This window comes from Castor canadensis, chromosome 8, assembly GCF_047511655.1.
Source record: "Castor canadensis chromosome 8, mCasCan1.hap1v2, whole genome shotgun sequence".
Taxonomy (NCBI): domain Eukaryota; kingdom Metazoa; phylum Chordata; class Mammalia; order Rodentia; family Castoridae; genus Castor; species Castor canadensis.
In genome coordinates this window covers 19,393,838-19,420,463 of record NC_133393.1, presented here as the reverse complement: position 1 = coordinate 19,420,463, position 26,626 = coordinate 19,393,838, and the positions used below count along the sequence as shown (strand labels likewise).

Sequence of the window (26,626 nt, the reverse complement as noted above, 5' to 3'; positions counted from 1 at the left end):
CGCCCGCGGCGCTGCCGGGACTGCGGCACTGCGCATGCGCGGCCCCGCCCTGCCCTGCCCGGCCTCACCCTTCACCCGGTTTCCCTGCGCTGAGGCCAGACACGGGCGGAGTGGGGCCGCCTGCAGGTGGGCCGGGCTGGGCCGGGCTGGGGAAGTTCCTCTTGTTTTGTTTTCTTTTTTACTTTTTATTTTGAAATAATTACAGACTCAAAAGAAGTTGCAAAATGAGTACGGAGAAGTTCCGTATACCCAGCGCCCGGCTTCCCTCAACATCTTACATAAGATCCAAAATCAAAACCAGGAAATTGACGTTGGCTCAATGCAATTAACTATGCCAATGCAATTAACTGTATGACAGGCCTTGCTCGGACTTAACCACTTTGGCATGCACTCGTGTGCGGTGAGTGTGTATGTTTACTTCTATGAAATTTAATCACCATGGTCTCCCCACCCTCCTGGGGTGGGGGTCTGTTGAACTCTTGACCCCACCTCCTTTTCGTTAAAGATTAAGGTGTTTTACCTGGAATCAGAGGAGCTCTCGGGTTTTAGGGACCCGGCAGGGGTGCGGAGTGGGGAGGGTAACAACCCATGGGCACAGAAGAAGCCGTTTCTCCCTTGTTTCTCTCTCTCTGACCACTCCCCCTCCCCGTTTGTTCCCTGTATTGGAGCTGGTGCCTCACCACTTGAGGCTAGCCTTTTTTTTTTTTTTTTTTTGGTATCGGGGAGATTTTTTGTTTGTTTTTTAGTGGTATTGGGGTTTGAACTCAGAGGCTTGGACTTGCTAAACCAGTGCTGAACCCCTTGAGCCACGCCCCGGACGCGTTAGCTATTTTTCGATAGGGTCTAGCGATTTTGCCCTGGCAGGCCTTGGACCGGGATCCTCCTACCTATGCCTCCGCGGTAGCTGGAATTACAGACATGTGCCACCATGCCTGGAGAACCTGCTTTTCAACTATCCAACCCTCACCATCTACCACTTTGGGGAATAGAGGTCCCAAGTTCTCTAGCCTTTGAACACCCATTCCCTAAGAATTGAGCACGGTGCCCTCAAGTGAAAAGTTTTGGGCACCTAGAAGCAAACATGAGTGTGACATGGCCATATAGAAAAGCCAGAAGAACCTCCACATACATTCACGGTGCATTTTGTGATAGGTATTGTATTTTTTTTTTCTTTGTGTTTTTTTGTTGTTCTCTTTTTGTGACAGGTATTCCAAAGCAGTGTTCTCCCCTATACTGTTGTGACCATAGCACTTGGTTTTCTAAGTGTGAAGTCTCAGGCTTTGCTTCCTGCATGGACTGAAAAAGGCCTCCCTTGACTAGGGTCATCTTCAAGGCCCAATTTCCTTTTGTCTAGACTGATAGGAAATCACTCCAGCATTTATTCTCTTTGCCCAGAGGCCCATCTGTCTGGCTAAAGCCTTCTGTGAAAACCTTATCCATGCTCGGCCACTTAATAACAGTCCAAAGTGTTTACACAGCACTTTACAGTTTACAAACAGCTTTCCCTACTTTAATCTCAATTGAAAATCACAGCTCTTTGGCAAGTCTCATAGCAAAATCTTACAGATAACCGAACACTCCAAAAAGCTACCTGAGGTGCTTGGATTCTCACAGGGAGTAAGGCTGGTAACCAAGCAGGGAACTCCATTTCCTGTCTGCCAATCCAGTGCTCTTCTCCTTCCCCCTTTCTTTCCTCTAAAACCCAGCTCATGGGCTGGGAGTGTGGCTCAAGGGTAAATTACCTGCAAGCACAGGGACCCCAGTACTGCCAAGAAATATGTAAAATAAATAAATAAACCTAGTTCAGACCTTATCTCCTTGAGCCTTCCCAGTTTGAGAAGAATTCCAGTCTATGTTCTGAATTCTCCTACATCAATTTATCTCTACCCCAGCTCTAACAAACAATGACATTCTCCTTAAAATACTGTTCACCCAGGATGGACCCAAAGGATGCCATTTACCAAGACCAATAATTACAGTGTCCCTATGTCATTTTTTTTTTGACAGTACTGGGGTTTGAACTCAGGGTTTCACACTTGCTAGACAGGTGTTCTCCCATTTGAGCCACTCCACCAGCCTTGTTTTGTGTTGGGTATTTTTGAGATAGGGTCTCTTGAAATGTTTACCTAGGCTGGTCTCGAACCATGATCCTCCTGAGTATCTAGGATTACAATAAGCCACCAACACTGGGCTCCTCTCTGTCATTCTTACCCAAGCACCTGAACCTCTTCCCTGTTTATCCACATCTCACTATCAAAACTGAAAATTCCACCAGGCACCAGCAGCTCACACCTGTAATCCTAGCTACTCAGGAGGCAGCGATCAGGAGGATTGTGGTTTGAAGCAAATAGTTCACAAGACCCTATCTTGAATAAACCCATCACAAGAAAAGGGCTGGAGGAGTGGCTCTAGGTGTAGGCCCTGAGTTCAAACCCCAGAACCAAAAAAAAAAAACCTGAAAATTTCTTAGCCAGGTACAGTGACTGACACCTATAATCCTAGCACTTAGGAGGTGGTGATCAGGAGGATTGAAGTTTGAGGTCAGCAAAGCAAGAAGTTCACAAGGCCCCCACCTCAGTCAATAAAAGCTGGGTGTGGTTGCACATGCCTTCATCCCAGCTGTGAGGGACATGTAACTAGGAGGATAGTCATCCAGGCCTGCCTAGGCATAAATGTGGGACCCTATTTAAAAAAGAAAGTAAATAAGGCTTGGGAGTGCGGCTCCAGTGGTAGAGCATGTGGGGGTCCTGAGTTCAAGCCCCAGTACCACAATATATATATATACATATACATAGACAGACAAATGAACAGACGTACATATAATTGCTTTGAGGTGAGGTGTGTTAGTACATGCTTGTAATCTCAGCATTAGGGAGGCTGAGAAAAGGTCATGAGTTCAAGCCAGCCTGAGTAATTTAATGAGACCCTGTCTCAAAATAAACTTAAAAAGGGCTGAGGAGGTAGCTCTTGCCTAGTATGTACTGGCTTCAATCCCTAGTAAGTACAGGGAAAAAAAATTGCATTGAAATATTTCTTACCTTAGCCAGGCGCCAGTGGCTCACACCTGCAATCATAGCTACTCAGGAGGCAGAGATCAGGAGGATTGCAGTTTGAGGTCAGCCCAAGCAAAATTAACCCCCATACAAAAAAAAATTAAAAGGGTGGGTGAAGTGGCTCAAGTGGTAGAGTGCCTGCTCGAAAGCATGAGGACCTCTCCAAAAAAAAAGGCTTTTTCTGCATCAAGTGGTCACAGTTTCTATAATTTGTGCTTTAAAACTGCGATCAATTCAATAGTCTCTTGTTATTCTTGTCTAAGAGCTTTTGAAACACAAAGGACTAATACAAGACATGGCAACATTATTTTTATTCATTGTACAGATGGTGTGGTAAAGTCACCTGTGTCTTACGACTTCATCCAGTCACCAGGAGTCAGAGCCACAGGCCCACCAAACTATGGGTAGAATCTCACCACTTTAGAATTGCCACAAAATATCAATCAGAGAAAACCTTATATTATCTGAACAGAAAGGACTGTCACTTATCAGTAGTTGTATCATTTCAAAAAGTTGTGTCATTTCAAAATGCATTTCCATGCAAGTATCAGGTAGGGGAATTTACAGTGGCTTAAAGAAGGCTTGGTTTTCCACCTCCACAGAATTCTGGATGCCGTTTATGGCTCAACGATATCAGGGTAGTCTTCTCTGTAATTCACTTGGCTTTGCCTCCCTGACACAAGTTGGCAGCTTCTGCTCCAGTTATCATATCTTCATTCACAACGAGGTGAAGAAACTGGGCATGGTAACATACGGCTGTAATCCCAGCATTTGGGAGGCTGAGGCAGAAGGATCAAGAGTTTGAGACCAGCCTGGGCTACACAGCAAGAGTCTGTCTCAAAAACCAAAAGCTAGTGGAGTGGCTTACCTGGTAGAGCACCTGCCTTGTAAGCATGAAGCCCTGAGTTCAAACAAACCCCAATACCACCAAAAAAGTTAAAAGGATGGGAACTTGGCTCAAGTGGTAGTGTCTGCCTAGCAACCACAAGGTCCTGAGTTCAAATCCCTCTTCCACCAGAAAACTAAAAGTCCAAAACAAGATGAGATGAAGGGGGTTAACACTGAAAGCTGAACCTTTTCCTTTGATCAAAAAGAGCTGGAGAGCTGGTGGAGTGACTCAGGTGATAGAGCACCTGCCTAGCAAGCGTGAAGCCCTGAGTTCAAACCCCAGTGCCACCAGGGAAACTTTTTTTATGCTCTATAGAGGAGTCAGACAGGAAGAAAGAAACTGGGAATGAATGTTTGATTATCCAGCAAATAATGTCCGCCATGATAATAACACATAGTACTTTCCTGTTCTCACACTCTCTTTTTTTTTTTCTTTTTAGGTGGGACTGGGGTATGAACTCAGAGCTTCACACTTTCATACTTACAGAGCAGGCGTTTTACCACTTGAGCCACTCCTTCAGTCCATTTTGCTCTGGTTATTTTGGAGATGGGGTTTCATGAACTATTTGCTCTGGCTGGCCTCAAGCCACGATCCTCCTGATCTTAGACTCCTAAGTAGCTAGGATTACAGGCACGAGCCACCAGTGCCTGACTTCCTGTTTCCTTTGGATCTAACTAATCTATTTGGAGAACTGACATATAGCAGGTCCCATATTAACTGATTTCTGGTTAATGAGAACTCTCACCAGAAGCAGACCCTGAGTATTTGTAATCTACATTGTCTTGATCTTCAACATACTTCACCTAATCCAAGGTCCTGCATTTTAAAAATGTCTCTAAAACTCTTGGGGAAAAAACACAACTATCTAGCATGCTAACTTATTCTTCATCCCCATGGGACTTGAGTTACTTGGTTAGCATTTTTCACTTTGCTTTTTTCCTCACTTTAGAACACAATAACCTTTCCTTTCTCTTTATTTATTTTTATTTTTATTTTTATTTACTTATTTTGGGGGTACTGGGACTTGAACTCAGGACCTTGCCCTTAGTCCTTCCCTTCTCTATAATGTTGCCCCAAATCTTCCCTTAGCCTAAGGGAATCACCCTCTTCCCCTCCATCAGGCTGGCCTAGGTTGCTTCGCCAGTAAAGCTCAGCCTCTAGGCAAGAACCCCAGGCCACACACATCTTGACCCCCAGGTGTGTGCTCCACCCATGGGGCACTCTGAATATTTCTTCATAAGAGAGCACAAACTGGGCTTGGTGCCTTTGACTTGCACACAAATCCCCCAAGATTTGGTTAAAATGCAGTTTCTATGGTTGGAGGAACAGCTCAGAGCTAGAAGGCTTACCCATGTGAAGCCTTTGGTTTGATACCCAGCACCACAAAAATAAAAACAAATTTTTTAAATAGATTCTAGTTTCAAAAAAGCCCCCATCGGATGCTAAGGCTATTTGTACAAGTACTATACTTAGAGGAACTTGAACACACATCTAGGTGAAAGAATAGGAAAAGGAAAGTGGGGCCAGGCCTGGTGGCCCATGCATGTAACTCCAGATACCTGGGAGGTGGAGCTAGAAGTATCGCTGTCCCAGGCCAGCCCGGGCAAAAGTGAGAGACCCTATCTGAAAAATAACTAAAGCCGAAAGGGCTGGGCATGGCTCAAGCAGTAGAGCAGCTGCCTAGCAAGCACAGGGCCCTGAGTTCAAACCCCAGTGTGGGGCTGGGGGTGTAGCTTGGTGGTAGAGTGCTGGCCAAGCATGCTCAAGGCCCTGGGTTCGATTCCCAGCACCACAAAAACATAAGCAGCCCTAGGTTTCTGCTAAGGGCAAAGCGGCGGGACACAGGTGAGACCTGTACATGGGTAGGGCACAATGTTTTAGGTGGCACTCATTCTCAGGTGCTGCCCTGCATTTGCAGGTCCCAAGAGTGAGGGCATCCTTACACCCCCGGGTCTAGGACCCTTGTTACCTCACCCTAGTCCTGGACTGATAACATACCCAGCAAGTAACATTTTGGTGAGTATCCCTCCGCACTACTTTTTTTGTCCTGGGGGTCGAACTGAACCCCGGGCCTTAAGCACAAGCCCTACTACTGAGCCACACTCCCAAACCCCCCACCATTTTCTAATACACATATTAACACAATGGAAATACATCTATATGCCATTAAACTGTCACCACTTGATCATTTATATCTAAGTTGTAATATTTTAAATCCTCAACCTTAGACAATCTAATCTCACAGAGCCATTTAATAATCCTATTTTTCCAAAATATCCACAGTGGCTTTTTCTGAGTGCAGGAATTTTGAGTTATTATTGTTTTATCCTTTATACTTTTCTGTACTTTGCAAAGTTTCCACAGTGGCTCATAGAAGCCATAACGGAGTTTTTATTTGTATCAGAGTGAGAGTGACAAGAGTCATAAGGATAAACAGCTGTTCCTGCCCCACCACTCCCACCGGAGCTACTCAGTAAAAGCAGCTGTTTCAACACTAGTTTCTTTACCTCCTTGTTTCTAAATATTGCTCTAAAGATCTAAATTTTCATTTCAGATCTTTTTGAATCTCCTCGATGAAAATGAGGATTTCATTCACATCACAACTTTTTCCACTGCTGCCATGCCCCTGAAACCAATACTCAGTGTCTACAACTGAGCCAGTTTGTCTTCATGTACTACTTTGTTTTCCCTGGTGTTAACAATTGCCTCAAGATTTGTTTTTCCCTTCTATAGTTTTATGTTTAAATAATAATCACTGCCTAGTCTTTAGGCTCTCTGCCAAAGCTGAAAAACTTTTCTCAGATGATGGTTAAACTCACAAATAGCCCATCAACTCCATATTTTTTTTCCACTGGAGCCCTCTGTATTAGGGTTCTCCAGAGAAACAGAACCAATAAGTTATACAGTAGTCCCCTAGTATCCTTGAGGGTCATATCCAAGGCCCCCGTGGATGCCTGAGACCATGAACAGTACTGAATGGCACAGGTATAGGCTTCTTCCACACAGACACACCTGTGCTAGAGTTTCATTGATAAATAGGCACAGAACACATTAACAACAATAACAGAACTATTATGGCAATACAATAAAACCGTAATGTGATATAACCAAAATAACCAGAGCAAAATGGACTGGAGGTGTGGCTCCAGCAGTAGAGCACCCACTTTATGAACTCGAAGCCCAGAGTTCAAATCCCAGTCCCACCCCCCCAAAAAAATTAAGTGAATATGATCCCTCTCACTCTCTCCACTAAAATATGGAATTTTCAGTGTAATAGATATTTTTTTCCAACTGAAGTTGACCCAGGCAACTGAAAGTGCAGGAAGTGAAACCAAGGGTGGGAGGGGCTACAATAAATACAGGGCTCGTAAGAGTCCTTATAGACATTGAGTTTATAGCAGGGAATTGGTTCATGCAACTGCAGAGGATGGAAAGTCAGAAGTTTGTAGGCAGGGCTGGGAACTCAGGCAAGCGTCAAAGTTGCAGTCTGAAGTCTGAAATCCAGAATCCCAACTGAGTGACTTTTTTTTGGGGGGGGGGGTGCTCAGGGCCTCACACTTGACAGGGAGGCACTCTACCATTTGAGCCACTCTGCCGGCCCTTTTTGTGATGGATTTTTTCAAGATATGGTCTCATGAACTGTTTGCCCAGGGTGACCTCAAACCATGATCCTCCTGATTATTGTCTCCCTAGTAGGTAGGATTATAGGTGTGAGCCACCAGCACCTGGCCTAAGTGACCCTGTTAAGGTAGAAGTCCTTTCTCAAGAAACCTCAGCCTTTCCTATCAAGGTCCACCCACAAAATGGAGATTAATCTACTAATGAAGTCAACTAATGGTTAATCACATCTAAAAAGTACCCTAACAATTTGGGTTTGTGTTTGACCAAAGAACTGAGCACCATAGCCTAGCCAAGTTGACATAACATCAGCCATCACACCCTCCCTCCCCATAAATAGTTCCTCTTCCACCATGTTGAGTTTTTTTTTTCTCCTTACATCCCCCACACATATTTAATTTCATGGTCCTCCTTTTAAACATCGACCATAACTTTCAGAAAATATTTCCTCAGTGTATTGAGGCAATCAATCAGGGAGTTGTGCTAGGAAAACAAAAACTAAAAAAATAAACCCAGTTGTGGTGGTTCACACCTGTCATCCCACCTATAACACATGTATCTCACTCGGGAGGCTGAGGCCACCTGGGCTACATAGTAAGACCCTCTCTCAAAGAAGGTGGGCAGGAGAGTTCATGGGCACCCTACCCAGCTGCCTTCTCATCTGCATTTCTTTCCCACTGCCCTAGAGCAGGAGACAGCATCGAGTTCATGATAATGGCCTATAATCAAGCCTGGCTGGGAAAGAGAACTTACTTCCAGCGCCACACCTTCAGGGAAGCAGTTAGGAGGATTAGCCAGGCCTGCAGCAGCTGACCAACTAGTCATTTTTCTCCTGAAAACCTCAAAGTAAAGAAAGCACTAAAGGCAAAAAGTAGCTTTCATATTGCTTCTTGATTTCAGATTTATGCCAACACACAATACAAAGATAGCTTTGAAGCTGGTGCCTGTGGCTCACACCTGCAATCCCAGCTATTCAGGAGGCAGAGATCAGGAGGATTGCAGTTCAAAGCCAGCCTATCGGTGCAGTTCTTAAGACCCTATCTCAGAAAAACCCATCACAAAAAAGGGCTAGGGGAGTGGCTCAAGGTGGAGGCCCTGAGTTCAAGCCCCAGTACCACAAAAGAATAAATAATAAATAAATAAAGATAGGTTTGATCATATGTTTTTGACTGCTTAGAGATATTTTATTTTATTTAAACTGCATGCTTAATGATTCGGCCAAAAGAACTGAGAAGTCATGCTTGGCGCCGGTGGTTCACACCTGTAATCCTAGCTTCTCAGGTGGCAAAGATCAGGAGAATGGAGGTTTGAAGCCAGTCCGGGAAAATAGTTCTGGAGACCCTACCTAGAAAATACCCTCACAAAAGGACTGACAGAGTGGTTCAAGGTGAATGCCCTGAGTTCAAGCCCTAGTACTGCAAAAAAAATAATAATAATAATTGAGAAGTCTTAGAAGATACAGATTTTTTTTTTTTTTGGTGGTATTGGGGTTTGAATTCAGGGCCTCACACTTGCTAGGCAGGGTCTCTACCACTTCAGCCACTCCACCAGCCCTATTTTTGTGTTGGGTATTTTCAAAATAGGGTCTCAAGAACTATTTCCCCCAGAACCACGATCCTCCTGATCTCTGTCTCCTGAGGAGCTAGGATTACAGGCGTGAGCCACTGGCACCCAGCTAAAGATACAGATTTTAAAGTAATTTTTTCCAAGTGACTATGTGTGCATGGTGATGAGACAATGTTTCACAAGGGTGAAAAATCTCAAAAACTAATAGAAGCCATGAAGCGTGGCAAGTCCAAGGCCTGCCACCCGTCCTAGTGACATGTTAGCTTTCCCACCCACACATTTGGGAATGTTGACATCAGGAGGGAAGGCAATATACAAGCATGTGTGTAGCCTGAAGACTTGTGGAGGGAGGAGAGAAATAGCTCTAATATCTGAACAAAAAATGGACAGCAAGTTCCCCAAAGCAAAAACAGAATCCGAAAGCCAGAAAGAAAAGAGAGTCAATGTCCACTGCACTTACTGTGCTCAGATGGCACCTCCCTGCAGCACAGGGAGATCCTGCGTTTCCCATGGTTGAAAAGCTTTCTTTCAAATGGACAGTGAGAGCTGCGGGAGTCACAGACTCTAGGCTCCCTGAGGAGCCTGCAAACTCTTTCCATGTTCACAGATTCCCCAGAAATATCCTTTTACTGATAAATGCTCCCATGAAGTCCCTGAAAACAGAGGTGATTGGATTTCATATGTTCCAAACAGAGTAGAAGGATTCACACACACACACACACACACCTCAAAGTGCTCCATATCCATAAGTGAAACACTGGGTTAAGTAAAGAAAGTGAGGGCTGGGGACTTGGCTCAAGTGGTGGAGCACCTGCCTAGAAAGCTCTAGGCCCTGAGTTCAAATCCCAGTACTGCCCCCTCCAAAATAAAGAATTTCTTTACTGCAGGACTCCTTGGGACCTTTAATGGCATTGTGACTCTCCACTGGGGACATTATTGTACAAGATTTTCCAAATCCATTTCAGATGTTTTGCAGAGCACCGATCAGCATTTCTCTAAATGTGCTCTGAGGAACAGAGGTCCGGATGGTCACCATTGGGGTATGAGCTGAGGAGACCAGCGATCACCTGCCAGTTCTTATGTGGCTTCAGATCAAAGGAGCAAAAGGAAACTCGGCAGCCCGTGACCATCTCAGGGATTTGAAAAATCATCTCCTAAATTCCCCTTTTTATCCTGAATTGCAAATAACTATTTGAGAATTCCTCCTAAGAGGTACCTGGAGAACTCTCCCTGAAATCCTTTCATTTACAGATATGAAAACTACCCTGAGGAGAGGAATCAAGTGCCCTAATATCACCAATTAAATTGCAAAACTTGGTTAGAAGCAGGTTTCCTGGCTTCCTGCCTACTGATCTTTGTCTGCAGCCCTGGGGTGCCTCCCATGTGACTAAATCCGCAGACCAGAACAGGGCTGTTACTGCACGGTTTTGCCACTTGTGCCCAGACCAAAAATGAAATGTTAGCGGGGCTGATGGCCCGTGTTATCTCAAATATATCTCAAAATGAGGAGACATGATAAAATAATTCAGACTCCTTGGCATCTGAAGTAGCAGGAGTCATCCATGATTTTAGCCCTGGGATATTCATTTGTCTCAGTCCACAGCCGCACGATGTCTTCCTTGAAAACTGAATTATAGGTCATACAGATGACCTGTTCTCTCTCTCTCTCTCTCTCTCTCTTTGGCAGTACTGGGGTTTGAATACACCTTGAGCCACTCCACCAGACCTGTTCTTTTGTGTTGGATATTTTTGAGATAGGGTCTCACAAATTATTTGCCAGGGTTGGCTTTGAACCTCAGTCCTCCTGATCTCTGCCTCTTGAGTAGTGGGATCACATGCATGAGCCACCAGTGCTCAGCTTCATGTTGATTATTTTTAACATAGGGTCTTGCTTTATGCCTGGACAATGTGAACCTTGATCCTCACATTTGTGTGTCCAGAGTAGCTGGGATTACAGACTTGTTCAATTATGTCCAGGCTTTGGTTGAGATTGAGGTCTCAAGAACTGTTTGCCTGGGCTCGTCTTGAACCATGATCCTCCTGATCTCAGCCTCCTGAGTAGTTGGAAAGACAGGTGTGAGCCCCTGTGATCAGCCCCCTCTCTCATTTTAAAGTTTTGTATCATTTAAATGATAGGTCAAAATGTCTTATAAGAGATTCAAAGTGAAAATATTCCTACATTTGTCTCCATAGAGTTGCCTATTGAATTACTGTGTTGGGTATCTTTTTCGGAGTTCTTTACGAAAGGGGAAGAAAATATTGGGATAGAGACTGGTTTTCTCCCTTTTTTTTTTACACACACACAAAATCTTTTTAGGCACATTTCTCTTTAGGCCCTCACTTCCTGATTTATACAGAGCAGGGGTCACACCAACCCTCCACTATCCCTTTGCTAGGAATCATAGAGCCCCTGCTGCCTGCCTGCCTATTCTGCCTCTCTTGACAACGGTTGGGTTTTTTTTTTTGGACAGTCATACTTGCTTGGCTGGTTTTGTCAGTGACCTTAAACTTCAGAACTTAGGGTGTGGTTTGCAGATGCTGGTATTTCATGCTTTAAGAAAAGCCAGTACACAAATGTCAACATTTCCAAAGCAAATTAGGGAGTGGCTGTTTGCATAACAAATGAACCTTGAAAAATGATTCACTTAAGGCTTTTTAAAAAATGTACTTACATATATTTATTTGTTAAATAAATAGTACTTAATGGGTGGCACAAAATTCAAGCATGAACAATGAGAAAACTCCACCTTGATCCCCAGCCTGGGACAACCCTCTCAGAGGGTTGCTGTGACAGCTTCCTGGGTCTCTTCCCATATCCTTTGCACACATAAGTATATCCTTTTGTAATCTTTTTTTAAAATAGCACCCTAAATATACTGTTTTGCACCTTGTTTTTGCTGCAAAATATATGTTGGAAAGCCTTCCATATCAGAACACACAGGACAGCCTCATTCTTTTTGTAAAGGCTGCATAATTTCCCATTGATAGTACGTCACCACAAATTAAACTTCGAGCAGGTTCTTTTCCATGTGAACTCCATTGTTCCATTGCCATGTATTTTCATCCTTACAGTTCTATTTTCAGTTGTTGTCCATTGCAGGAAACATGGATGCACCCTGCAGAGCAAGTGTCAAAACCTACAGGAGGGCCAAGCACCAGTGGCTCTCTCTGTAATCCCAGCTACTCAGGAGGCAGAGATCTGGAAGATCGCAGTTCATAGCCAGCCCTGGGCAAATAATTCTCCAGACCCTATCTCGAAAATACCCAAAACAAAAAAAAAGGGCTGATGGAGTGGCTCAAGTGGCAGAGCACCTGCATAGCAAACGTGAGGTCCTGAGTTCAAACACCAGTACTGCCAAAAAGAAAAAGTGTTTGGTTTTAGCCAGGTACCCGGTGACTCACCCCTGTAATCCTAGCTATTTGGGAGGCTGAAATTGAGAGGATCATGGTTCGAGGCCAGCCTGGGCAAATAGTTTGAGAGACCCCCCCCATCTCCAAAATAACCTGAGCAAAATGGACTGGAGGTGTGGCTTAAAAGTTAGAGTTCCTGCTTTGCAAGTGTGAAGCCTTGAGTTCAAACCCTAGTCCCACCAAAAAAAGAAAAAAAGTATTTGGTCTTACATTAACAGCTTTGTTGAGTCATTGTATCCATATCATAAAATTCACTTATTTTTTTAAATATACAGTTCAATGAGTTAGGTTTTGCTTTTTTGTTCACTTTTTTCAGCACTGGATTTGAACTCAGGGCCTCACACTTACCAGGCAGGTGCTTTACCACTTGCACCATTCCATCAGCCAAGCAGCAAGCTTTTGGAACCCCTCGTTCTCCAAGGCCCAGGACTACCAGCAGCTCTTCCTCCATGGCGGTCCCCAGCTCTGCCCTCATCAGAGGAAAACTAGAGCCATACTGAGCACAAGAATAGAAAGAGCCTGGTCACAGGTTCAGGTGATGAGGTGTTGATTGCCCAGCCCTAAGAGTAACCAAGGGGCCCTGGCAGCTGGGACTGAGATTTGAATTTAGGGCTTTGGAGGAAGGCGCTCTACTGCTTGAGCAAGGACTCGAGTCCATTTTGCTCTGGTTATTTTGGAGATGGGGGTGTTGTGAGTGATTGCAACGAGTTTTGTTTTGTTTTGGTTTTTATTTGTTTTTGTGGTACTGGGGCTTGAACTCAGCCTTATGCTTGCTAGATAGGTGCTCTACCACTGGAGCCCTTTTTGCCTTAGTTATTTTTCCAGCAGGGTCTCACATTTATACCCTCACCATCCTGAACCTCGTTCCTCCTATTTGTGCTTCTCGCCTAGTTGGGATGGTGGGTGTGTCTAGCACACCCAGCTTTCTGAGTTGAGCTATAGTCTCAATGACTTCTTTGCTCCGTCTGGCCTTGAGCCACAGGCTTGAGCATCTGTGACTGGCCTCAGTTTCTTTCTTGCTTGCTTGCTCTTTTTTTTATACCTGAGCCAAGTCAACAGTTTCCAGGATTCCAGAGACAAACTCTATTCTAATGAACCCCAAATTGATGTTTTCACCTAGATCTCTTCTTTGAGCTCCAGACCCTGTCTCCAACTGCCTCCCTCTCATCTCTACATGAATTCACTGAAATAAAACATCAGCCACCTACAGGAATGAGAGCTTGAAATAGAAATACAGGTATAGAAACACAAAGTCTTCGTGGCATACTGGACTTTGTCACCCACTCTAGTGGCTATGTCTAATCTTTTCTACCTCCTTCAGTTATTTGATTCTGCAACCCGTCCCACACATCCATGTTCCTCTGTCCCCTACCCAAAACAGTGGATCCTATCACCTACCACTTCACAGAGAAAACAGAGCCACAGTCAGCTCCTTCACCTTCTGCCACCAAATCCACAGATACCGGCATCCACTTATTCTTGTCTCCTCCCATTGGGGCCAATTTCCAACCTTAGCTTTGACTTGTTGGTTCCTGGCTCTTCAGGGGACTCCATCCTTCTTTTATATGCCGCCTCTGCTTGCCTTCAACATTTATACTCTATAGGCATTCAGAGGCTCCCATCTTAAAAGTCTCTTCCTAACTGGGCACTTGGCAGCTCACGCCTGTAATCTTAGCTACTCAGTAGGCAGAGATCAGGAGGATCGCAGTTCAAAGCCAGCCCTGGGCAAATAGTTTGTGAGATCCTATCTTGAAAATACCCAACACAAAAAAAGGGCTGGAGGGGAGGCTCAAGTGGTAGAGCACCTGCCCAACAAGCATGAGGTCATGAGTTCAAACCCCAGTGCCACCAAGGAAAAAAACAAAGCCTCTTCCTTTGACCTCTGTCTAGCACCTGCAAACTGCTCTTTCACTTCTCTCACAGTCAAATTTCCACAGAGAGTTGTCCGCATTTACGATCTGTATTTCTTTACCTCTCCTGCGCTCCGCCTCTTACAACTTGGCTTTCTTTCCTCAACCTGCTCCAACTGTTAATACCAGTGTCTTCCATTATTAGCTAATCCAATGGACTCGTCTTGGTCTTATTTTGCTTGGCTGCATGCATGGTCACTGACCCTTCTCCTTGAAGTCCTCTGCTCCCTTGTCCTCTTCCTCACAACGGCATTTTGTTAGTGGTTCTGGTGGCTTACCAGGTGAATTGCCAGCCCAGGGACTAGATTTTCTTTCTGCCTTCACAAACACCTAGTTATTTCTAATTCACCCTTCAGGGCTCAGCTCAGAGAGCCCTTCCCTGTCCCCCGAGACCAGTCCACATGGCTTCCCGTGTTTTGCCAAAGTGGCAATTATCACAGATTGCAATTAAGGTCATTCTATACCCCAGATCTCCCCGCTGGGTTGGACTTAGTTTCTAGGCACTTCTGTGGTGGCAAGGCACAAGGGAGGGTGCTCCTGAATGTCATCTATTCTGCTAGGTTAAAGTGACTGTAACAGGGACCACAAGAGAAAAAACTTTTTGTATAGTCAGCTTGCGTACTGGTCAGTTTATTCTGTTTGTTGGTTGACTTTCTTTCCTTCATCTAATTCCTGGAGAATCCAGTAAGGAAGATGAACTCCCTTTGCTCTCCAATTACACCAAGCAGCTCTCTACCCCTTATCTCTCTCTGACCTCCAGAGCAGCAAACCTGCCAGTCAAGACACACAGTTTCAGACAAGTGGTGCCAGACACCTGGAGAATCAAAGCTAGCAGCCATTGGACACACATCTGGTCACTCAGTCAAGCTGAGCCCCTGAACTCCCCTTTAAAAGGTGGACATTTTCTCTCAGAAGGGGGACAACACTGCTCCTTCATGAGTAATAAAAAATCTTATTTCCTTTTCCTCAAAATCCTGCTCTCCACGAGCCAGTGGCTCACACCTGTACTCCTAGCTACTCAGGAGGCAGAGATCAGGAGGATCTCGGTTCAAAGCCAGCCCGGGCAAATAGTTCATGAGACTCTGTCTCGAAAAAATACATTACAAAAAAAGGCTAGTGGAGTGGCTCAAGTTGTAGGCCCTGAGTTCAAACCCAAGTACCACACATACACACAAAAAAACTCTGCTCTCGTTATTTGTAAATTGTGAATTGGCATTGAGGGACCAGTTTTCCGGTAACCTGATGGGAGCTCTCCCCTCCATTCTGCTCACAGATGTGAAATGTTTTCTCTGTCTTTCCAGTCATTGCCGAAGTGATCATGGGAAGTGATGAACACAGCAGTCTTGGAGATCAGGGTGTTGTTCAGTGGTAGAGCATGTGCTCAGACGCTCAGAGCCTTGGGTTTGATCCCCAGCACCACCAACAATAACTTAAAAAAAAGAAAAAAAAAGCATCAATCCCTGACAGTGGCCTCTTCAGATGCCTTGTCACCTAACACCAACTGCAAACACCAGAGCAGTTCTCAGGGAATTCCTCTTGTCCATAACCCTAACTGCCACCCCAGAAGACCTGGCCTGGTTATGGAGCATAGAGCAGGGCCTGCAAAGGGTCAGCTTCCCAATTCTCCAGTCAGCTCCTCCTCGATTGGGGCTCAGCCTCCTGTGCACCGGTCCTTCCTGTTTCCCATGAGGTCATGGCTCCAACACCAGGAAAAGACTCCCTTTTCCAGCTGAATCCACCCTTCTCTGAGTTGAGGCAACCAAGATTTAGTTCACCGAGTAAGGGGACAGCTGTGGAAAAAAGACAAGCCCGTGGATGAAAGCCATGGGTTAATGTTCCAGAATATGAACTGTGACTATTGACAATCAGAGAAAACATGGGTTTGGAGATAGAAGATGAATCCAGAATGTCTTGAGACAGACACAGGGGTATAACAGGAGGAAGAAAAACTTCCTTTGTCAGAGAGTAGGGACAGAAAGAAGGGTATGTCATCCTCAGGCTTAAAAGTAGGAGTGGGAGACTGGGAGGAATGTGAAGACTGGGATTGGTAGAGAGCAAAGGGGGTGAGTCACTTGTAAATATTAACACAAATAAGACACATACTTGTGCCTAAATGCACCTAGCAAGGAAGTTAATCACCCACACAGCTCCCCTTCACTACCTAATTAATCTGATTACCACTTTCCAGCTTTTGACCTTTCTCAGCCCACATATCACTATGAAATATAAATGAAATAACACAATCGCCCTAAACAGATAACAGGGAGAAGGCCCACATTTCAGAAAGGCTCCTATTGTGGTTGCTTGTAATTCTATTTTAAGGATGCCTCCTTTTTCAGACTTTTAAACCCTGGAGGCAGAACATAAGATGCAAGTGGAAAATAAAGCCAACACCAGGGAGCCTCCAGTTTTGAAATAATCCCTTAGGATTGGGCAGAATAACAAGCACAGTGTTTACTTGCAGATGACAGTGAACTTGACCCTGCCAGGGTGGAGTCTGTCCAGCTGCCAAAGTGCACCTTAAAATTTGTCTTGCTTTAGCTGCTTAAGAAAACATAAGAATGGCTAAAGTAGCTTCTCTTCTTATCAACCCCCACAGGGTGAAGATCTGGTCTGAAGGGGTCCCTGTACCCCACCATGCTCTCTGTCTGCCTTTGTTTTGAGCTGCTCTGTTTTCTTACCCTCTTCAGACTTCTCTCTGGAGAGACAGCTTTGGAGAAAAGAAAATAATGGGACTCCAGGGAGTGCAGAGTTGAAGTTTAAATAAACTGACAAATACTTTTTTCTCTATATCATGTTTTTTTTTTTTTTTTGTTTTTTGCAGTACTAGGGCTTGAATTCAGGGAGTACACCTTGAGCCACTCCACCAGCCCTTTTTTTGTGATGGGTGTTTTTGAGATAGGGTCTCTTGCACTATTTGCTTGGGCTTGTTTTGAACCATGATTCTCCTGATCTCTGTCTCCTGAGTAGCTAGGACTACAGGCGTGAGCCACCAGTGCTCAACTGTATCATGTTTTTTTGTTTTTTTTGTTTTGTTTTTTAGTTTTCAAAACCAGAACATTTATTGTGTGATTAGTCACTGAAATTCTTAAGATGAACTGGATGCCTTCTTGGGTTTAGGTGTTGTACCTTCACGGAATCCATGCCTGAGTCTGCGGTAGACAATTTTTAGTTGCCTCATTTGATCAGTCCCTGTAGTATTTTGTCTCTTAGCCTTGGCACTACAGTTATACTTTCTCTTGCGCTTGGCAGGGTAGGCATATTTGCCACAGGTGGACTTCTCAAGGTGGTAGGCCTTAGAACCACAGCGGCAGCACAACCTGTGCGTCTTATTACGATGCTTTCCAAAGGATGACATGCTCTTCCTCATCTCGCTTCTGCCGCAAGACCAAAGAGCTGTATCACGTTCTTATCGCAAAACCTGACTTCAAAACTGACTTGTAACTGAAGATTTCACTCATGATCACATGCATTGAGTGACTATTCAATGGACACTGTACTAAGCCCTTTGCTTAGGTTCTTTCTTTCTGTTGATCTCTGACAAGCACAAGTAACAGGAAACACTACGTCTATTTCAGAGATTAGAAATCCGAGGGTCAAGGGCTTTGGATGTAGCTCAGTGGTAGATCGAGTGCCTAGTATACTTGGAGCTCTGGGTTCCATCTCCAGCACCATAACTGAATGTCAGCAATGAGGCGCTAAGGAAGGTAAGACAGACACAGATGAAGCAGGAAGCTACCTCACTTGCCTTCCTCCATGGGCCCCTTTCAAAGGGCCTGCACCTAATTCTGTATCAATCATTTTTGTTCTTCCTCAAAAGAGAAGCTATCCAAAAAAAAAAAAAAAAAAAAACCATCACGATAAAGGGCTGGTGAAGTGTTCAGGTTCAAACCCCAGTACCAAAAAAAAAAAAAAAATCTCACTTTGCCGGCACCGGTGATTCACGCCTGTAATCCTAGCTACTCAGGAGACAGAGATCAGGAGGACAGTGGTTCGAAGCCAGCCTGGGCAAACAGTTCACAAGACAATATCTCGAAAATAACCTTCACAAAAAATGGGGCTGGTGGAGTGGCTCAAGGTGTAGACCCGGAGTTCAAGCCCCAGTACTGCAAAAAAAGTTGAGTCTCAGACTGGCCTTGAACTGTAATCCTCCTGATCTTAGCCTCCCAAGCAGCTAGGATTACAGGTGTGAGCCACTGATGCCAGCTTTATTTTGCTATCAGAAAGGTCTGTGGGCTGGGAGGTGTGGTTCGAGTGGTAGAGTGCCTGCCTACTAGCAAGCTCAAGGCCCTGAGTTCAAATCCCAGTACAGCCTAACACAAAAAACCCTTCGGTATGAGGTTTGAATTCATGGTCCCACAATTGCTAAACAGGTGCTCTTTCCACTTGAGCCACTCCACCAGACCTGTTTTTTGATGGGTTTTTTCCAGATCAGGTCTCAAGAACTATTTGCATAGGACTGGCTTTGAGAAGGGAGCCTCTTGATCTCTGCTTCCTGAGGAGCTAGGATTACAGGTGTGAGTGACCAGCGCCTGGCTCACCTGGTAATTTTAATGCCAGTTAACAATTCTTGCTCAAATACATTTCATGAGTGCTTGCAAAAGGCTGGTTTTCTATTTCTAATACAGTTTCTACATTGATTGTTTGGCATTGAAGTAGAGCTTTCTCCTAGCAACTGAGATTACACAGTTGCCCTGAATTAGTAATTAGTTCCCTTTAGTGACCAAATTTCAAAGCAAAGAAGTGTTTTAATCCTCATATGCCTTTTTGATTCATTCTTGTTTTCCCACTTTGCAATAAGAAAGACAGGGTAATAAGTCTTAAAAGAGTTTAAGGAAGTAGCTCAAGGTCAATTCCAGCTAACAACCAAGTAGTATTCTGATAAGGGCTTCCTTCCTTCCTTCTTTTTTTTTTTTTTAATTTGATGGGACTGGGGCTTGGACTCAGGGATTCGAGCTTGCAAAGCTGACGCTATAGGCCTTGAGCCACACCTCCAGTGCCTTTTGCTCCTGTTATTTTGGAGATGGGGTGCCCTTGAACTATTGGCCCAGGCTGGCCTCAAACCTTCATCCTCCTGAATTCAGCCTCCCAAGTAGGTAGGATTAAAGACGTGAGCCACCAGTGCTCAGGAAGGGCTTACTTCTGAAATGAAAGCTCTCAGGTGCTTTGAAGATTTGGCACAGTACACCCATCACTGGGCTTCTGCCTCCTAGTTACGTGACCGTGACCGGAGAGTAGTGACAAACACCTCCCTCACTCTGGGCAAGGTCATTACTGTCCTGTGTTTCCCAGGCTGTGTGCTGCCTTTTCCAGCACCTGCTGGTGCAAGGCAGAAGCTGAACACTGTAGCCCAATAGGCTTTTGCCGTGAATATGCCTCCTTCCTTGACTTCAGACTGCTTTTCTTTCAGAAATGAGAAGTAATTAAGTGTGACCTTCTGGGCTCATTTCCAAGGACAGGGGAAGAAAGTAACAAGTTGCAGAAAACACAGAAATCAAAAAGGAGACTACATGGTAAAGTCCCTGAAGGACTGGGAAGTTCAGACAACCTCTGGCTGGAAGCTCTGGGACCAGAGGTGGCAGTTGTGAAGACAGTCAAATATTTCCGCATTTGCTGGAAAGGACACTGCTGTCAGACTTGCCCCACCGCAGGGTCTCTCTTCCACCCACTCACAGCAACCAGTCCCTTCTCTTGCTACCTGCCCGTGCCTGTTTTGTTACAATCCAGGCTAACCTATGGTCAAATGTTTTGGATAACTCCCCTAGTGTAGACACAAACTGGATTGGATTCTACGGTGGGTGTCACTGGTAACCATATTTGAACCTAAGCACAGTTTCACTGTCTGAGACCAATGTGACAGGCTAGACCCTGCCCATCCTTGGATCATGTACTTTTAGGTACTGGATCATATTCTCAGGCATTCCATGCAGAGGGTACTGAACACAGAGCTGCACAGCTTGTCACAAGGTGACTAGAGGCTGGGAGGGGCCAGACATGAAGGCCATGAGGCTCGAAGTCAGTGGAGGGTGACCAGGAGGCAGTGAGACTCAGATATGGGGTGCAGGTGGAAGGATGGTGATTTGGGTCCTAAATCACTCTGAGGACATAAGAAGTGAAGGAAGCCCCCCCCCCTTCGCCAAAGATAAAGCAAGAACTTAAGCTGGGCTGGGCGTGGCAGTGCATACCTGTAAGCCCAACACATGGGAGTTTGAAGTCAGTCTGACTATAATAGGGAGACACTGTCTCAAAAACAAAAACAAAGCACAAGGGGTAGAGCACCTGCCTATCAAGAGCAAGGCCCTGAGTTCAAACACCATGGGGGGTGGGGAGGAAGGTCTTGAGAGCAGATGAGGTCCCTCACCAACAAAGGTGTCCAGAGAGATGGGAGAAGGCCCCAGAGGGAACTGGGAAGCTCCCTGCACCAGGTGGCAGTGGAGGAAAAGGCGCTGTGCGGAGCACTGAGAAAGAGAAGCAGAGAGCTGGGAGCTTGCAGAAGTGGGAGGGAGAAGCCAGATGTGCTAGAAGAAGGGCATCCACGGGCTGTAGGGGACAATGGGGAGCACACATCAGGCCTCAGAGGCAGCTTGACCTGTGGCTCCACATCTGACCACAGGGGTCAAAGCTGACCCTAGTGAGTCTGAGCTCTGTGATCTTAGGCGAGTAACTCTTGTGCCTCAGTTTCTTCAGCCATAAAATGGAGATAATAACACTACCTCAGAGAGTTTCAAGATTTAAAAAGCTCTCTGTACAGAAATGGAAAGTGAGAGGGCATGCAGGAGGTCCTGGGTTAGATCCCCAGCAGTGCCCCTCCATCCCCCCCAAAAAAAGAAAAAGAAACAGAAAGGAAGGACAGAAAAGAAAAGCAAGACAGACAGACACGGATCTGAGCCAGGGTTGTATTTGTTTTGTTCCCCGGGCCAATCTCAAACTCCTGGACTCAGCCATCCTATTACCTCAGCCTCCCAAGTACCAGGAATTACAGAAGTGCCCAACCTCACCTGGTTTGAGCCGGGTTTAAAGGTTGCACCTGCTAGCAGTGGCAGAGTGCCTGAGGCCCTGACTTCAAACCCCAGCACTGAAAAATAAAATAAAATAAAGCAAGACGCTAATTTAAAAAGTTGCACATGTTATACATGCTACATTATGACAGCTATCACTGTCTGGGCCCAAGTTTCTTCTACTCTAGAAACTCAAGCAAAGAAAGACAGTCATGCTGGAGCTGGATCAAGATGCACACCCTTCCAAAAAAAGACACGCCCTTGAAAACACAGATTAACCACACTCTGAAAACTGACATGGCCACTCTGCCCTCTTCAGTTACTTCTTGAAGTTGCTTTTGGGGCCAAACGTACTTCCCTGTATTTGTGATTTCCAGAGCGAGAGCTCTCACTCCCAGCTCTCAAGCAGTCCTCTTCTCCCAGCCCGGGTCCTCAAGGCCTCTTTGTAGGTTTGAGAACCAAATAAGGTAACGCGCGCCAGGCAGGCATCACTCCGGGAGAACGCGGGTGGAGCCGAAATCAAAGTGGGGGAAAAGCCTTGGGAGGCCCCAGAACCTCCACCCCCACCCCCAAGCAGAGGAAGGAAGGCTGTCTGTCCCGGTGACTTGTCCCTTAGGGTTCCTTGGAGGGAATAGAGTAGGGGGTGGGGCGGGAGGCTGGCGGTTTCTGAACCTTGGGACTTTCTACTCTAGTGATTGTCGGGCTCCAGAACCAGGTTCGGAACTCAGATCGCAACCTCACGTCTTAGCTGTGTGACTTGGGGAAGTTCCTTAACTTCTCTGTGTCCTAGGTTACATTTATTTCAAGTGTGACAATCACATCGTATACATCAAGTAAATTCCAGGAAAAATCACAAGGTGAATAGTGCTCTGTGTGGGGGAGGGGGAGGGCGGTAATCAGGAAGATGGAGTTACCCAAAGCAGCTCAGAAACTTCAATGGTTGCAGGAGGAAGTGCGGCACAGGAGAAAACAGACACCAATTGACGATTGAAACTAACTAGGAACCAAATTCCTTAAAAAAAATTTTTTTTTGGTACTTGGTACTGGGGGTTAATTCAGCACCTCGAACTTGAGCCACACTCCACTTTCAAAGGAAAGTTTTAAAATTACATCGTATTTTAGGTATTTTTGGCTCTCTACTTCAATAGAAAGAAATTTTATTAATTTTCATTAAAATACAAACTGGAAGATTAAGAAAAAAAAAAAAAGACAAAAAGAAAAAAAAGCCGGGTGCTGGTTCTCACGCCTATAGTCTAGCTACTTGGGAAGCTGATATGGGAGGATTGTGGTTTGAGGTCAGCCCCAGGGCAATAATTCTCAAGACCCCATCTCCAAAATAACCAAAGTAAAATAGACAAGAGGCATGTCTCAAGCAGTAGAGCGCCTGCTTTGCAATCATGAAGCCCTGAGTTCAAACCCCAGTCCTACCGAAAAAAAAAAAAAACAAAAAGCCAGGCACTGGTGGCTCACACCTGTAATCCTAGCTGCTTCAGAGGCTGAGATTGGGAGGGTTGATTTTCTGGGCCAACCTGGGTAAGATAAAATTCTCAAGACCCCCATCTCAGTTGGGCATGCACCTGGCATCCCAACTGCACAAGAGAAGCACAAATAGGATCACAGTCCAGGCTTACCCAAGCAAAGTGAGACCCTATGTCAAAAATAACAGCACAACTGGCGCCAGTGGTCCAGCCTGTAATCAGGAGACAAGAGATCAGGAGGATCTCCATTGGAAGCCAGCCTAGGCAAACAGTTTGAGGGATCCTATCTTGAAAAACCCATCACAAAAAAGGGCTGTTGGAGTGGCTCAGGGTGTAGGCCCTGAGTTCAAACCCTAGTACCACAAATAAATAAATAAATAACCAGCACACACAAACACACACACACAAAGGCTGGAGGAGTGGCTTAAGCGGTAGAGCACCTGCCTAGCAAGCTGGGGAACCTGAGTTCAAGCCCCAGTACTGGAAAAAAAAAAAAATTCTAGTATGGAAAAAAATCCAAAAACCTCATGTAGCAAGCTACAGGTTTTGGTCTGTGAATAAAGCTGATGTGGGTAAATTTGTCACTTAAATTCTAAGACACTGGCAAGCAATCAGAAGGCTTGGGCAGACCAGAAAGAGACAGGGAGCAATGGGGCCTTGCTGTGATCCTTGCTCCAGTCTCTCCTGAAAGCTGAGGCTGAGGGGACTGTGGCAGAGCCTCTGGGAGGACGGGGAAGGCTGTGCGGGAGCTTTCATTTATTTTTTTCCTTTCTTTTTTTTTTTAACGCAGACAGAGTCTCACTCCATTACCCAGGCTGGCCTTGAACCCCTGGACTCCAGCAGTCCTCCTGCCTCAGCTTCCTGAGTAGCTGTGATTATAGGTACACTACCTCTCCAGGCTTCAATAAACTGCTATTCAGTTATTACATAAACATCTAGGTTTTTTGTGTGTGTGTTTGTGCTCGGTATTGAACCCAGGGCCTTGCACATGTATGTAAGCACATACTCTACTACTGAGCTGTAACCCCAGTCCTTGGTTTTGAGACAGGGCCTCACTATGTAGTCCAGGCTGGCTTCTGCCTCACAATCCTGCTGCCTCTAACACCCAAGTGTTGGGATTACAGGAATGCATCACCACACCTGGCACAAGAATGTAGCTTAGGCCTGTGAAATTTCGAAGGAGAAAGAAAAATGTAGTTTTCTGTAGCACCTCAAATGGCAAAAATTATGGATATATGAATGCCTGTAATCCCAGCACTCAGAGACTGAAGCAGGAGGATTTTGAGTTTGAGGTCAGCCTGGGTTACATAGTGAGAACTTGTCTCAAACAAACAAATAAACAAAGAAGTGTCAGGGATGTAGCTCAGCGTCAAAGCACTTGCCTAGCATGCACAACGCCTGGAGTTCAATCTCTAGCACCACAAGAAAATAAAAACAAAGCAAAATTTGAAACTTCAATAAATGCTATCTTAATCAGAACACCAGAAACAATCATTTTACCTTTCTAGGCACAAGAGCCTCACTAAATAATAAAAAGGCAACTGTCACCTTGGGTCGTCCATGTGGGAAAGTGAAGACAGAAATGGGAGCAGTTGTTTGTTTTTGTTGTACTGGGGTTTGAACTCAGGGCCTCACACTGGCTAGACAGGTACTCTTACCACTTGAGCCACTACACCAATTTTTGTGTTGGATATTTTTGAGATAGGGTCTCTTGAACTATCTGCCCAGGCTGGCTTCTAACTACAGTCCTCCTGATCTCTGCCTCCTGAATAGCTGAGATTATGGGCATGAGCCATTAGTGCTGGCTTGGCTGGAGTCTCCTTATAGGGACACTAATTCATTCATGATTGGACCACCTCATGATCTAATCACTCCCTGAGATCCTAACACCATCACATTGGAGGCTAGGTTTTCTTTCTTTCTTTTCTTCTGGTACTGGGGTTTGAACTCAGGGTATACACCTTGAGCCACTCCACCAGCCCTTTTTTGTGAAGGTTTTTTTGGAGATAGAGTCTTGAGAACTATGTGCCTGGACTGGCTTCAAACCACGATCCTCCTGATCTCTGCCTCCTAAATAGCAAGGATTACAGCCACTGGGCCTGTAATCTTATCAAACTAAAGAAACTGGGAAAAAAAGAGCTATTGAAATGGAAAGTAGACTCTGCATTCCTACCTGGGGAAAGGTTAAAATGCTGTCACTGTTCAACATTTATTGTGTTTAATGTGCTCCTGAATGGGACTCTTCTGTAAGAAATCCTTTATCTAATTTTTTTTATATTGAAAAAATAAATAAATAAAATGAAATATATTTATTTGTACTTTTGACACTTAATAAATATATCATAAAAAAAGAAATAAGGGCTGGCAGAGTGGCTCAAGTGGTAAAACACTTGTCTAGCAAGTGTGAGGTCCTGAGTTCAAACCCCAGTATCTCCCCAAAAAAAAGAAAGAAAATAAATTTTTTTTTGTATGGCTGGGCACTTATGGCTCACGCCTGTGACTCTAGGTTCAAGGCCAGTAGGGGCAAATAGTTTTAGAGATTCCATGTCCAAAATAACTAAAGCAGCTGGGTGCCAGTGGCTCACACATGTAATCCTAGCTACTCAGGAGGCAGAAATCAGGAGGATGAAGACAGCCCTGGGAAAATAGTTTGCAAGATCCTATCTCAAAAAAACCTATCACAAAAAAGGGCTGGTGGAGTGGTTCAAGGGGTAGAGTAACCTAGCAAGTTCATAGGCCCTGAGTTCAAACCCCAGTGCTACCAAAACAAACAAACAGAGCAACATGGGCTAGAGGTATAGCTCAACAGGTAGAGTACCTGCTTTGCAAGCACAAAGCACTGAGTTCTAAACCTCAGTCCCACCAAAATAAATTTTTTTTTATTTTTAGGGTTGGCAGAATGGCTCAAGTGGTAGAGCACCTGCCTCACCTGCTTAGCAAACATGAGACCTGAAGTTTAAACCCCAGGAAAAAAAAAAAATATATATATATATATAGAAAAAACATGGAGGAAGAACCTATAGAATTATAATAAGATACTAGAACCATATCAATCAAATATAAATGTATATCTTTTTTGGATCAGAAATTAAATCACCTGAGCAGGTCATGGTGGTTCATGCCTATAATCTCAGCATTTAGAGGTAGAGATAGGAGGGTCACAAGCAAGTACAAAGCCAGCCTGAGCTAAAGCCTGACTCTGTCTCAAAAGAACCAAACAACAATAAAAAAGGTAAATTAAATCAACCAACTCTAAAATTATTCATGAGGTAATGAAGGAAATTTGAACACTGAATATTTGGTGATAAGGAATTATTGTTCATTATTTTATGTGTAATAATGATATCATGGTTAAAAAATGCACAGAAGTCTGGACACAGTGGTGCATCCTGTAGTCCCATCACTCAGCAAGCTGAAAATAGGCAGGAAAATTTCTTGAGCCTAGGAGTTTGAGACCAGCCTGGGCAGAACAGTGAGATCCTGTCTGAAAACAAGCAGCAGCAAGATCAAAACTAAAGTATAAAAGCAATTAGATTAAAAAAAAAAAAAAACTGTGTTAATTTAGAGAAACAGTATTTTCATATACTCATCCATGACGTAAAACGAAATGAGTCTTTAAACAATCTTTTGTTGTAATTGTATACATTAGACTGAAAAGGCAGAGAGATAAAGAGATTTGACCTCCAGCAGATGCTAGAGCCCA

The 26,626-nt window shown here is 44.7% G+C and overlaps 1 long non-coding RNA gene and 1 pseudogene across 2 annotated transcripts; one reads left to right on the top strand and one right to left on the bottom strand.

Moving 5' to 3' along the window:
• Positions 1-86: 86 nt before the first annotated feature.
• On the top strand, positions 87-21,736 carry LOC141425643 (uncharacterized). 2 transcript variants are annotated; one of them, XR_012450667.1, is made up of 3 exons: positions 87-126; positions 206-400; positions 19,858-21,736. It is a non-coding gene; the product is annotated as an uncharacterized lncRNA (long non-coding RNA). The 2 variants fall into 2 exon arrangements; XR_012450668.1 differs by lacking the exon at positions 19,858-21,736 and adding an exon at positions 5,861-7,297.
• LOC109696511 (large ribosomal subunit protein eL37 pseudogene) lies at positions 17,536-18,108 on the bottom strand (annotated as a pseudogene).
• Positions 21,737-26,626: the final 4,890 nt, after the last annotated feature.